An 11,960-nucleotide genomic window follows, 5' to 3' on the forward strand; every position below is an offset into this window, starting at 1 on the left:
CAGGATGCAATGTGAGCCTCAAGGTCCACATGTTACACTTACACGTGAAATATTTAACTCAAGAATCTTAGGGACTACAATGAAGAACAGGAAGGAATATTTCACCAAGATCTCAAGGAATTTGAAATGAGATACCAAAGCAAGTAGGATAGTACATGCTCGCCGACTACTGTTTCAGTCTGAAGAGAGAAACTGGAAAGGAAGAAATAAGAAGAAACTTCACATGCAAAAAAAGGAAGAGTAGTAATAAAAATAAGATTATGTTGACCGGACTGGCTATAGTGTGAAGGCGAACTGTGTATATTCCTCATCAATGTTCAATATTGTACATATTATGTAGTACATTTTCACAAGTGACAACTGCCATCAGCTTTTTATATGCCTATTACGTGACAAGTATGTTTTTGTATTTCTGGATCTGTGAGCAGTTCAGTATTCATCCATTTTTTTTTTTTTTTTTTTTTACTTTGTGCACATTTTTGACCACAAGTCGCTTGTGTTTGATTTTAAGTTTTCTGAGTGCCATGGTACGTATTCCAAGAAAATATTTTGGATGGAATGATACCCAAATAATGTTGGTGAGATTTCTGTGATTTTTCAATTTATTAATTATATTAATTTTTATTGTAATAGTATGACTTTGATAAGAGACCAGAAATTGTGGTTATATTACATCTTCAGTTACCTAGGATAGTGAAAGCATAATTATTTTCCAGGGTGAAGCAAAATAAAATAAAGAAAACTTACCTCACGAAATTGATAAATTTGACCCCTGAACATTATATTAATATTCAATTTGCCAAAACTCGTGATGTGATACAGAAAAACCGACTGTAGATTTAGATCCAGCACACCTCAAATATATTATACCTATATCACATCTCTAAGTCCGTGCAATGATCGGAAAGTCAAAATTTGTTGCCCAGTGTAATTTATCTGCTTAATTTGTATCTGCATATTTGTTTATATTCGTGATTATTAAGAGTATAATAATACTACATTTCTGTTATTCAATTCAATTTTCATCTTACTCTTTACACACATATTTGTTTATTGGTTTACTTATTATTTTATTTTTATTGCTTTATTTATTGTATTTATGGCTCTTCATTTTTTTCAGTCATTATACTTTCTTCATTTTAGACATTTTATTTCTTTTATTTATTTCTCCATTACAATAATTATTTATTTTCTTATACGTATGTTGATATAGGTTATGTTTGTTTATTTCATTGCAGTATTAAATTACTCATTAATTCATGCCATTATTTCGTTTGTTTATATTTGTTTGGTTATTTCTTTATTCGGTTATTACTTGGTATTTTTGTGTCCCTTTATGTTCATTTTAATATACAGGGACATCATTTTATTTTTACTTCAAGTTTTATTGTACCTGAGTTTTTAATGTACTTCACTCCCACCCCTTCTAGTAGCACACTTCCACACACAACCAAAGCCTCATGCAGTCGTCGTCTTACGGTCATAGTAAGCAGTACAGAGTGAGTATAGTATGTTCCAGAAATATGATCGCATTTTTCAGTGAAGAAATAGCATTCATTCACTATTGAATCATATTTTCGCACAGGAACTGTGCGTTCGTTTAGTTACCTTGCGTCCCGGTTTCCCCCACCCGTTTCTGCTGGGCCCTCTGTAATGGCTAGTGACTGGGGTGTCTTAGCTCTTTTCTGAAAATATTTGCTATTAGGAATTGGACTTCTACAGGGACATCATTTTATTTTTACTTCAAGTTTTATTGTACCTGAGTTTTTTAATGTACTTCACTCTCATCCCTTCTACTAATGAAGTTCAACCGTCCTCCACACAGATCCAAGACCGCATATACAGTCATCGTAGACTTACAGTCATAGTAAACAGTACGTTCCAAAATATGTTCGCGTTTTCCAGTGACGAAAGAGCTTTCAATATTAAATCATTTTCGCACAGGTACTGTCGTCCATTTGCCTACGTCGTATCCCGGTTTCCCCCACCAGCTTTTATTCTCCAGCTAGTGGCTGGGCTGACTTAGCTCTTTTCTGAGAACTTTCTGTTAGGAATTTGACGTCTACGTAATATTATGCAACTGTTTAAAATGACTTAAATAGAAGGGCCTCGTTAAGTAATTTAACTGTCACGTGATTTCCTCCCTTTCTACAACCCTACGACATAACCACTTGCACGGACAGTAGATAATATGTCTGAGTAATTTTATCTTTTCGGATCGGGCAGAAGTGAAGATTGGATTTACAGTACGTAAGGTACTCTTTTATAGAGTAGGTACAGAATTATTTGAACATGAGTTACTAGTACGAAAGACGAAACTGGTAATTGGGATTAGGTACAATAGTCTATAGTGCGATAATATGCACATTAGCACTGAAGCCTGTATCGAAATGAACGGCCACCATTTTAAAGAATGTGTTTAAATATCCATGTTATGATTATTTTTCAATTTAACTTCATTCTCTATAGTGTACGCTAATGTGTTGTAGACATTATAATGTACACTGCATAATGAATACGTCCACATGGACAGCTCAGTTCGTGAGTAAAAACACTCATTGTTAATACTGTACTGTAGTTTGATTAAACAAAAACCTAATGAAAATGATCAAACTCAAAAGCGCGATATTTCCTAGTTTCCGTAAATGGATGAACTACTTTTCTTCCCTCCTATACCTAGTAAAGTGATTTGTTTATATATTACGCCAGTATCATCGAACTCCAGTCGTGGAAGGGGGTAGCAAACGGCGTTGATCCAGAGGTATAGCCAAGTTAATATTAAAAATGTTAGTAAAAATAAAATGATGTCCCTGTATATATTTTTTTGTTGTTATACTTAGGCCATGTTTACCTTATATTTTATTAATACACTTTCTACCAAAAAGTAATTGGGCACCCAGGATTTTACATGCTAGATGCCATGTTTCGGCGGCTACTATGCAGTGGTATGCAGACAATGAAGTTCACCGGTTGGACTGGTCTGCACAGAGTCCTAATCTCAATCCCATTGAGCACCTTTGAGACGAATTGGACCGGCGATTGAGGTTTCGGGAAATTCGGCCAACTTCCATTGTCCAACTTAGTGCCATATTGCAAGAGGAATGGCGACGCATTCCAGTGGATATCCTACACAAACTAGTGGAGAGCATGCCTAATAGGGTAGCTGCTGTTACAGCAACAAGAAGTGATACCACGAGGTTCTAAAGGGGCAAAAACAGTGCCCAATTACTTTTTGGTAGATAGTGTATATGTAGTTCATTACTATTTATTACCGATACTCTATATCTCTTCATCTATATGATGTGCCGGCATTTATTTTCCTATTCGCTGTGTGTAACGTATTTATTAGTGCCACTTATTTATTTATATGTATGTTTTGTGGTATCTACGCCTTATTTCTTCTTTGATTACATATCTATAACTGAACAGTGCGATTCCAAAACGCGTTCAGTCCATTTTTATAAAAGGTATGGTATAGGTTTTTTTATCCACCGGTCTACGGAGTGAGCGAATTTTCAAGAGACACGCACAATAACATAAACTTTTAGACAAGTTTTGGCATTGTTTTGTAAGAAAAGAAGGTTACAATATAATGGTAGACGTCTTTAAAAATCATATGTATTCATATATATTTGTTCTTAAGTGGGATTACATAGCATTATATAGCATTTATTCGCTCTATACCTCCATTAGTTTTGTTTTAAGTGCAATTCGTAATATTTTAGTTACTTACCTTTCTACTTCTTACTCTCCAAGATGATGGTTTGTTACCTTTTCGTTTATTTATTACCCAATTTTGGATGCGTTAGACCTTTATTTATATTTCTCCTTAGTTACTAGATTTCCTTCCTGCAAATATCCCCTTTATTTTACATGTTTATTTTCGTTTATTTCTTCTGAATAAACTTTTCTTATTTCTTTCTTACAACTCTGTTTCTTTGTTCATTTCTTTACGAGTTTATTTCATGTTTAGTTTATGATTTACTTATTAACCTTTTCACATTAGGACATCTATCATTTATCTATTTAATAATGTATTTTCAACTACAGAATCTCGGCACGGAATTAGGATTATAACTAAACTCCACAGAAAACAAAAGTTATGACTAACAACTCCAAAATACCAATCACAATAGGAAGCAGAGAACGAGATTACGTGACTGAATACATCTACCTCGTTATCTTAGAAAGCATGATGAAAGATATTCACATAGTCAATATAATATGATATAATATAATATAATATTATTTAATTAAGTTCAGTCTTATTGACATATCACAAATATAAATTCAATGACATTTATCTATGTAAATGATCATTGTACATTATGAAAATTAAGCAAACGTTCTCGCCCTTCGGGCATCATCACGCATTTTACATACAATATCTTGTACATTTTGTCTCTTATTGTGGAATGTGTACAAACTAATTAATCACAGCTTTATATAATAATGAAACAACTATTTTAAAATTGACTTGATGATCTAAAATTTAAATATACAGATGTAGAATATAATAATAATATAAAATTGTGACTGAACTGCTGATCTTGTGTTTAAAATATAACATCATAAAATTGTACACTTGATAAGAACATTTTGATTCCTCTTTAAACTTCATAATGACTTCCACTAATTGGATGTTTTACTGCTAGTCTTGGTCTCAATGATTCATCACTCGTTTTTTGGTGAAATCAATCTCAAATATACTGGGTGTTCAGTTCAAAATGTGTCGTGGCTCGCCGATGAGCCTAGAAAATTCAATCTTCCTACACTTTCGCAGAGGCGTATTATATATATGCCAGAGAAGTTGCCTGGCAAGTACGGCGTTCATTCTGAAGAGTACTTACGGATACGTATGGTAACGCCGGTAGTGGCAGGAATGTGAACTGTTTGGAAACGTGTACCGGTACTGAGGTGAGTTTTGTTTCTTACTGTCGGGATATGGGGAGAGGGTTAAGACGATTACTTACGTATTTGTTGACATTAACTTGGACGGTCAACATGGACACGGAGCATTTGATTTGTACTGTGGAATGTTGCCGTACGCAATCAATGATAACAAATACTCTGCTACGACTTGTCCGCGCAAAACACAGTTCGAAGGAGGTTATGGTAGCACACAGACCGTACAGATCGCCATCTGTTGCTACGACGTTCAAGTTATACCGTACACGTTCTCAAGTTCAGATTGAACGCCTTGAATAATAGGCAACTTCTCTGATATAAAAGCTGAAACTCGCTTCAAATCGCTGACTCACAACAGTGACGTCATGACACACTTTGAAATGAACACCCAGTATATTGATGAGTATTATGTGATGAATCTTATAATGCAAATATAAAAATTATAAAATTGTTATCGAAAATACTCACATTTAAGTTCGTGTGTACTGCACAGGTTATCTGTGTTGACCTTCACATTGAGACAATTTTGTGAGACTGGATTTTATCTGTAACGAGATTTAATATCAGATATATGAAGTTTTGGTTGTGAAAGACTATAATAATTGTATAAAGATACTTACGATGAAATGTATATTTTCATTATAAGATTCATCACATAATAATCAATATATATTTGAGATTGATTTCATCAAAAAACGAGTGATGAATCATTGAGACCAAGACTAGGAGTAAAACATCCAATTAGTGGATGTCATTATGAAGTCTAAAGAGGAATCAAAATGTTCTTATCATGTGTACAATTTTATGATGTTATAATTTAAACACAAGTTCAGCAGTTCAGTCACAATTTTATATCATTATTACATTTTATATCTGTATATTTAAATTTTAGATCATCAAGTCAATTTTAAAATAGTTGTTTCATTATTATATAAAGATGTGATTAATTAGTTTGTACACATTCCACAATAAGAGACAAAATGTACAAGATATTATATGTAAAATGCCTGATGATGCCCGAAGGGCGAAAACGTTTGCTTAATTTTCATAATGTACAACGATCATTTACATAGATAAATGTCATTGAATTTATTTGTGATATGTGAATTAGACTGAACTTAATTAAACAATATATTATATTACATCTACCTCGGCCAACTAATGTCCTTTCACAACAGACGACAGAACGAGATTCAGAGAAGAATCGGAAACGCATGAAAGAGATTTTGGAGACTCAGTTTCATTCTGACAGACAAGACTTACAATTTAAAATTAAGAAGCGGAGTCATGAACAGCTGCATCCTTCCAGTTCTCCTATACGGAGCACAGACATGGTCTTCAACGGAAATAGAGCGGGACACGCTGAGAAAGTGCCAACGGAAAATGGAGAGGAAGATGCTGACTCAGATGCAGAATACGCAACGAAGACATAAGGAGCCAAACACATGTCAAAACGTAGCAGAAAGGGCCGACAGGCTGAAGAAAAAATGGGCAGGTTACGTGATGAGACTCAACACGAACCGGTGGACACACATCCTTACCACGTGGGACCCAAGGATTGGCAAACGCAACGCTGAAGACAGAAGACAAGGTAGGCGGACGAACTCAGATCAGGATTCGGTCATTTATAGTCAAGAACAACGAAAGACCGGCAACAATGGAAGCTCATTGCGAAGTGACTTGCAACCCAAGCAGTGACTACAGATTAATGAATAGTGCATCCTTCAATATTAACCAAGACAGCATCTTAAACCCTATGACATTACAAAAGTGACCACCATTCCCGAAGTTGCTAACTGGGAACTGCTTGACAAGATACCCTGCTTAGTCAAAGGCCCTTTCCCTTCATGGGATTTTGTGACTAATTCTTCTTAATTCTTAAACTCTTTTCACTGACGTGAAAATATGTGCTTCTCATCATTATTTTTCCAGTACGTGCAGGTAGTATTACACTTTGAGAAAATGACGTGCTTAGGATTCACTGTCCTTCATGGGCTGTCGTGCCTCGTATGATGATGATGATGATGATTATTATTATTATTGTTATCATTATTATTATTACAATTATAATTATTATCATTATCATTATTACTTATTTACTTACTGGCTTTTAAGAAACCCGGAGGTTCATTACCGCCCTCACATAACCCCCCATCGGTCCCTATCCTGACCAAGATTAATCCAGTCTCTATCATCATATCCCACCTCCCAAAAATCCATTTTAATATTATCTTCCCATCCATGTCTCGGCCTCCCTAAAGGTCTTTTTCCCTCCGGCCTCCCTAAAGGTCTTTTTCCCTCCGACCTTCCAACTAGCACTCTATCTCCATTTCTGGATTCTCCCATACGTGCTACATGCCCTGACATCTCAAACGTCTGGATTTAATGTTCCTAATTATGTCAGGTGAAGAATACAATGCGTGCAGTTCTGTTGTGTAACTTTCTCCATTCTCCTGTAACTTCATTCCTCTTAGCCCCAAATATTTTCCTAAGCAGCTTATTCTCAAACGTCCTTAATATATGTTCCTCTCTCAAAGCGAGAGTCCAAGTTTCACAACCATAAAGAACAACCGGTAATATAACTGTTTTATAAATTCTAACTTTCAGGTTTTTTTGACAGCAGAATTGATGATAAAAAAATTTCTCAACCGCATAATAACAGGCAATTCCCATATTTATTCTGTGTTTAATTTCCTCCCGAGTATCATTTATATTTGTTACTGTTGCTCCTTGGTATTTGAATTTTCCCGCCTCATCACAGGATAAATTTCTAATGATTAAAATTTCCTTTCGTACAATATTCTCGTCACGAGACATAATCATATACTTTGTCTGTTAGGGCTTTACTTCCAAACCTATCCCTTTACTTGCTTCCAGTAAAATTCCCGTGTTTTCCTTAATCGTTTGTAGATTTTCTCCTAACATATTCACGTCATCCGCATAGACAAGCAGCTGATGCAACCCGTTCAATTCCATACTCTCTCTGATATCCTGGACTTTCCTAATGGCATACTCTACAGCAAAGTTAAAAAGTAAAGGTGATGGTGCATCTCCCTGTTTTAACCCACAGTGAAACGCATCTGACACAAACTGACCTATACGAACTCTTCTGTACGTCTCACTGAGAGACATTTAAAATAATCGAACTAATTATACAAATCTGGCTTTCAGGTAGTAGATCCCTGTAAAGCAGGTTTGAATAATTTTCAAGGAAAAATTGTTCCGGGGCCGGCTATCGATCCCGGGACCCTTCGCTTAGCGCGCGTACGCTCTTCCGCCTGAACTATACACGACACCGTCACAATTTTTTCTTGTGACGGTGTCGTGTATAGTTCCTGGGGTAGCTCAGCCGGAAGAGCGTTCGCGCGCTAAGCGAAGGATCCCGGGATCGATACTCGGCCCCGGAACAATTTTTCCTTGAAATTATTCAATCGAACTAATTTCTTGGGAATACCAAATTCAATAAGAATATCACATAAATCTTCTCTCTTAACTGAGTCATATGCCCTTTTGAAATCTATCACGGTACCCTTATACTGCCATTTTTCTCCATTATCTGTCAAATAAAAAATATCTGACCAATAGTTGATCTATTACGCTTAAAACCACCATGAAGATCCCCAATAACTACATATGAAGTTAATCTCCTCAAAAGAATATTGGACAAAATTTTGTACGACGTCAACAAAATTGATATTCCACTTAATTATCCACTGGTATGCAATAATTTTCACATGACGCTCTGCTTGTTGTTATGAAAAGAAGGAAAGTTAGTATTGAAACAGTTTGTAGGAGACTTTATTTCACTTTTCCTTTCATCCAGAATCGATAGTCACCTCATACAATATGGAATGTATCGTCGTATAGAAGAAATAGGAGTTGGGTAAAAAAGGAACAGTGACTTTGTATACAATCCGTGTGATTTGGAAGTCAATGAGGCGTGTAGCCCGGACCGCACCGCACGTATGTCTGCACGCTTGCATAACCTCCTCACAGGCTTCTAGTCTGTTCTTTTGCGAAAACATTTATAATTTGATGCAATACTTTATGACGTAATACTACACAGAGATTAAAGTACAATAAAAAGTTTAGGATAAAAAGGTTTGTTTGATTCTTAGAATTGTCTTTGATTCCCTTTGTGGTTTTCACGACTACGCAAGGTTTTGTGTGTCGAACCGAAAGAACAAAACGTTAGTTTAATTGGGTTTCTAGTTCACTCAGCTCTAACAAGCGGGTATGTAAAGGTTAGAACTGAAGAAAATTCTTGATCAAAAAGAAATCTTTGCTTGTAGCTGTTGTAAAAGTACAACTCTGTTCTAACATGTAGGTATACGGCTGACGTTGGAAATGAAGTTTTGAGGTACATTATGTTAAATAATAGAGCTACAAAAATAACGAGTCGGTGTGTGTGGCCTTCTCTGCAAGAGGTTGCGGGTTCTATCCCGGCGCAAGTCGATGGCATTTAATTATGCTTAAATGCGTCAGGCTCATGTCAGTAGATTTGCTGGCATGTAAAAGAACTCCTGCGGGACAAAATTTCGGCACACCGACGTCGCTGATATACAGGGACATCATTTTATTTTTACTAATATTTTTAATATTAACCTGGCTGTACCTTTAGAGAACCGGAAACACAGTTTGCTATCCCCTTCCACGATTGTAGTTTGATGATACTGGCGTAAAACACAAACAAATCACTCTACTAGGTATAGGAGGGAAGAAAAGTAATTCATCCATTTACGTAAACTAGGAAATAACGCGATTTTGAGTTCGATAATTTTCATTAGGTTTTTGTTTAATCAAAATACAGTACTGTATTAAGAATAAGTGTTTTCACTCACGAACTGAGATATCCATGCGAACGTATTCATTATGCAGTGTATATTATACTGTCTACAGCTCATTAGCATACAATATAGAGAAAGAAGTTAAATTAAAAAATAATCGTAATATGAATATTTAAAGACATTTTTAAAATGGTGGTCGTTCATTTCGATACAGGCTTCAGTGCTTTTGTGCATATTATCGCACTATTGACTATTGCATCTAATTCCAATTGCCAGTTTCGTCCTTCGTACTAGTAACTCATGTTGAAATACAGTAATTCTGTACCTTGTCTATAAAAGAGTAACTTACGTACTGTAAATTCAATCTTCACTTCTGCCCGACTCGCACAGATAAAATTACTCAGATATGCTATCTACTGTCCGTCCAAGTGGTTATGCCGCAGGATCGTAGAAAGAGGGGAAATCACGTGACAGTTAATTACTTAACGAGGTCATTTTATTTAAGTTATTTTAAACAGCAGTATAATATTAAGTAAACATCCAATTCCTAACAGAAATTAATGTTTTCAGAAAATAGCTAAGACAACCCAGCTTTTACAGAGGGGGGAGCAGAAGCAGGTGGGGGAAATCGGGATGCGACGTAGGTAAATGGACAGTACCTGTGCGAAAATATGATTCAATATTCAAAGCTCTTTCGTCACTGGAAAACGCGAACATATTTCTGGAACGTACTATACTCACTAACTCATTGCTGTTTACTATATGCGGCCTTGATTCTATGTGGAGGACGATTGAACTTCATTAGTACAAGGGGTGGTAGTGAAGTACATTCAAAAACTCAGGTACAATAAAAATTGAAGTAAAAATAAAACGATGTCCCTGTATAACCTCGGCAGTTGCGAGCGCTTTAAATAAAACATAATTTACAATTTTTCACACAAATAACGCCGTGCATAGATGTAGAACTAACATTGTAGATTTGCACGCATGAATAATTCATAATAATTTCTGATTGTAATTCTCATCATCAGCTTCAAGCTGGGCCCTTTAGCTAGTACCACGAGAGACTCTTTGCACCGTCGCACAGTGTGGAAAAAAACGCAAATCTAGCTGGACAAAATTAATAACTTGTCTGAATTTTAACCGATTGTTATGAAACTTTGTACAGACCTTAGAGATAGCACATACTTTTTGTGTACAAATTATGATTACGCTTGTGTTTTAGAGGGGGTAAGTTTGCTCAAAATTAACAACTTCTCTCCTACACAACAGATTTTTATGAAGCTTCGAACAGGAGTTACAGGAAGTAAACATTTCTTGTGTGCAAACTCTGATTACATCTTTATGCATCTGTAATTTTTGTGAAATGTTTCATAAAAATACATTACATAGGATAGAAGTTATTATTAGAAACACAATCAGACTTTGCATTATTAATTTTGCTTAAATGTACTACTGCAAATTGATAATTGCCTTTATTTAACAGTAAAAATAATTTGTAAACAAAAATATGTGCTGCTTTTAACTTCCGTATAATATTCCATAAAAATCTGTTAGATAGGAGAGAAGTTATTAATTTTGTCAGAATTCACCTGATATAAAGAGTAGATTTTCTTATGTAAACGTAATCAGAGTTTGTCCATAAAAATTATCTGCCACCTGGATGGATGCGTTCGTAACTTAGGCACGCATTGGTCCATTGTGAGCCCTTTATATGCGATTGTAGTCCAAGTTCGACAGGAGCCTGTGTGGCATCTGTAAATCCGACGCTGGCAGGTGGGCCATCTTGCCTCAGCCACTGGTAGAGCCAAGTCTCATCCGCACGATATGCCTCAGGAGTCCGGAGCCCCAAATTCTTCCTATACCAACATCAGAAACCCATACTACTCTTGAGACTTGACACCGGCATAATTTTTGCTATTACAAATGATAGACGAAATGAGAGGGAGGTGAAGAGTGTTGATGGAATAATAGAGGTAAACTGGAGTACTCCGAGAAAATTCTCTGTAACATCTGATTTTTCCTCAAGAATTTCCATTACAACCTGGCCGGGGATTGAACCTGGACTCCTCGGTGGAAGGCCAGCACGCTGGCACTTGAGCCACAGATGCGTCATACCTACGTATTCAAATAGACATAATTAAGTAGGCCTAACAAAAACTATAGCTATTACTTTAACATAATTTCAATCACATTACCAACCAGTAATTATATTACAGCTTAGAAGTAGTGTTACTATATGAGATAATTATGCATATTATTTGA

The sequence above is a fragment of the Periplaneta americana genome, chromosome 12 (assembly GCF_040183065.1).
Source record: "Periplaneta americana isolate PAMFEO1 chromosome 12, P.americana_PAMFEO1_priV1, whole genome shotgun sequence".
In the NCBI taxonomy this organism is placed as follows: domain Eukaryota; kingdom Metazoa; phylum Arthropoda; class Insecta; order Blattodea; family Blattidae; genus Periplaneta; species Periplaneta americana.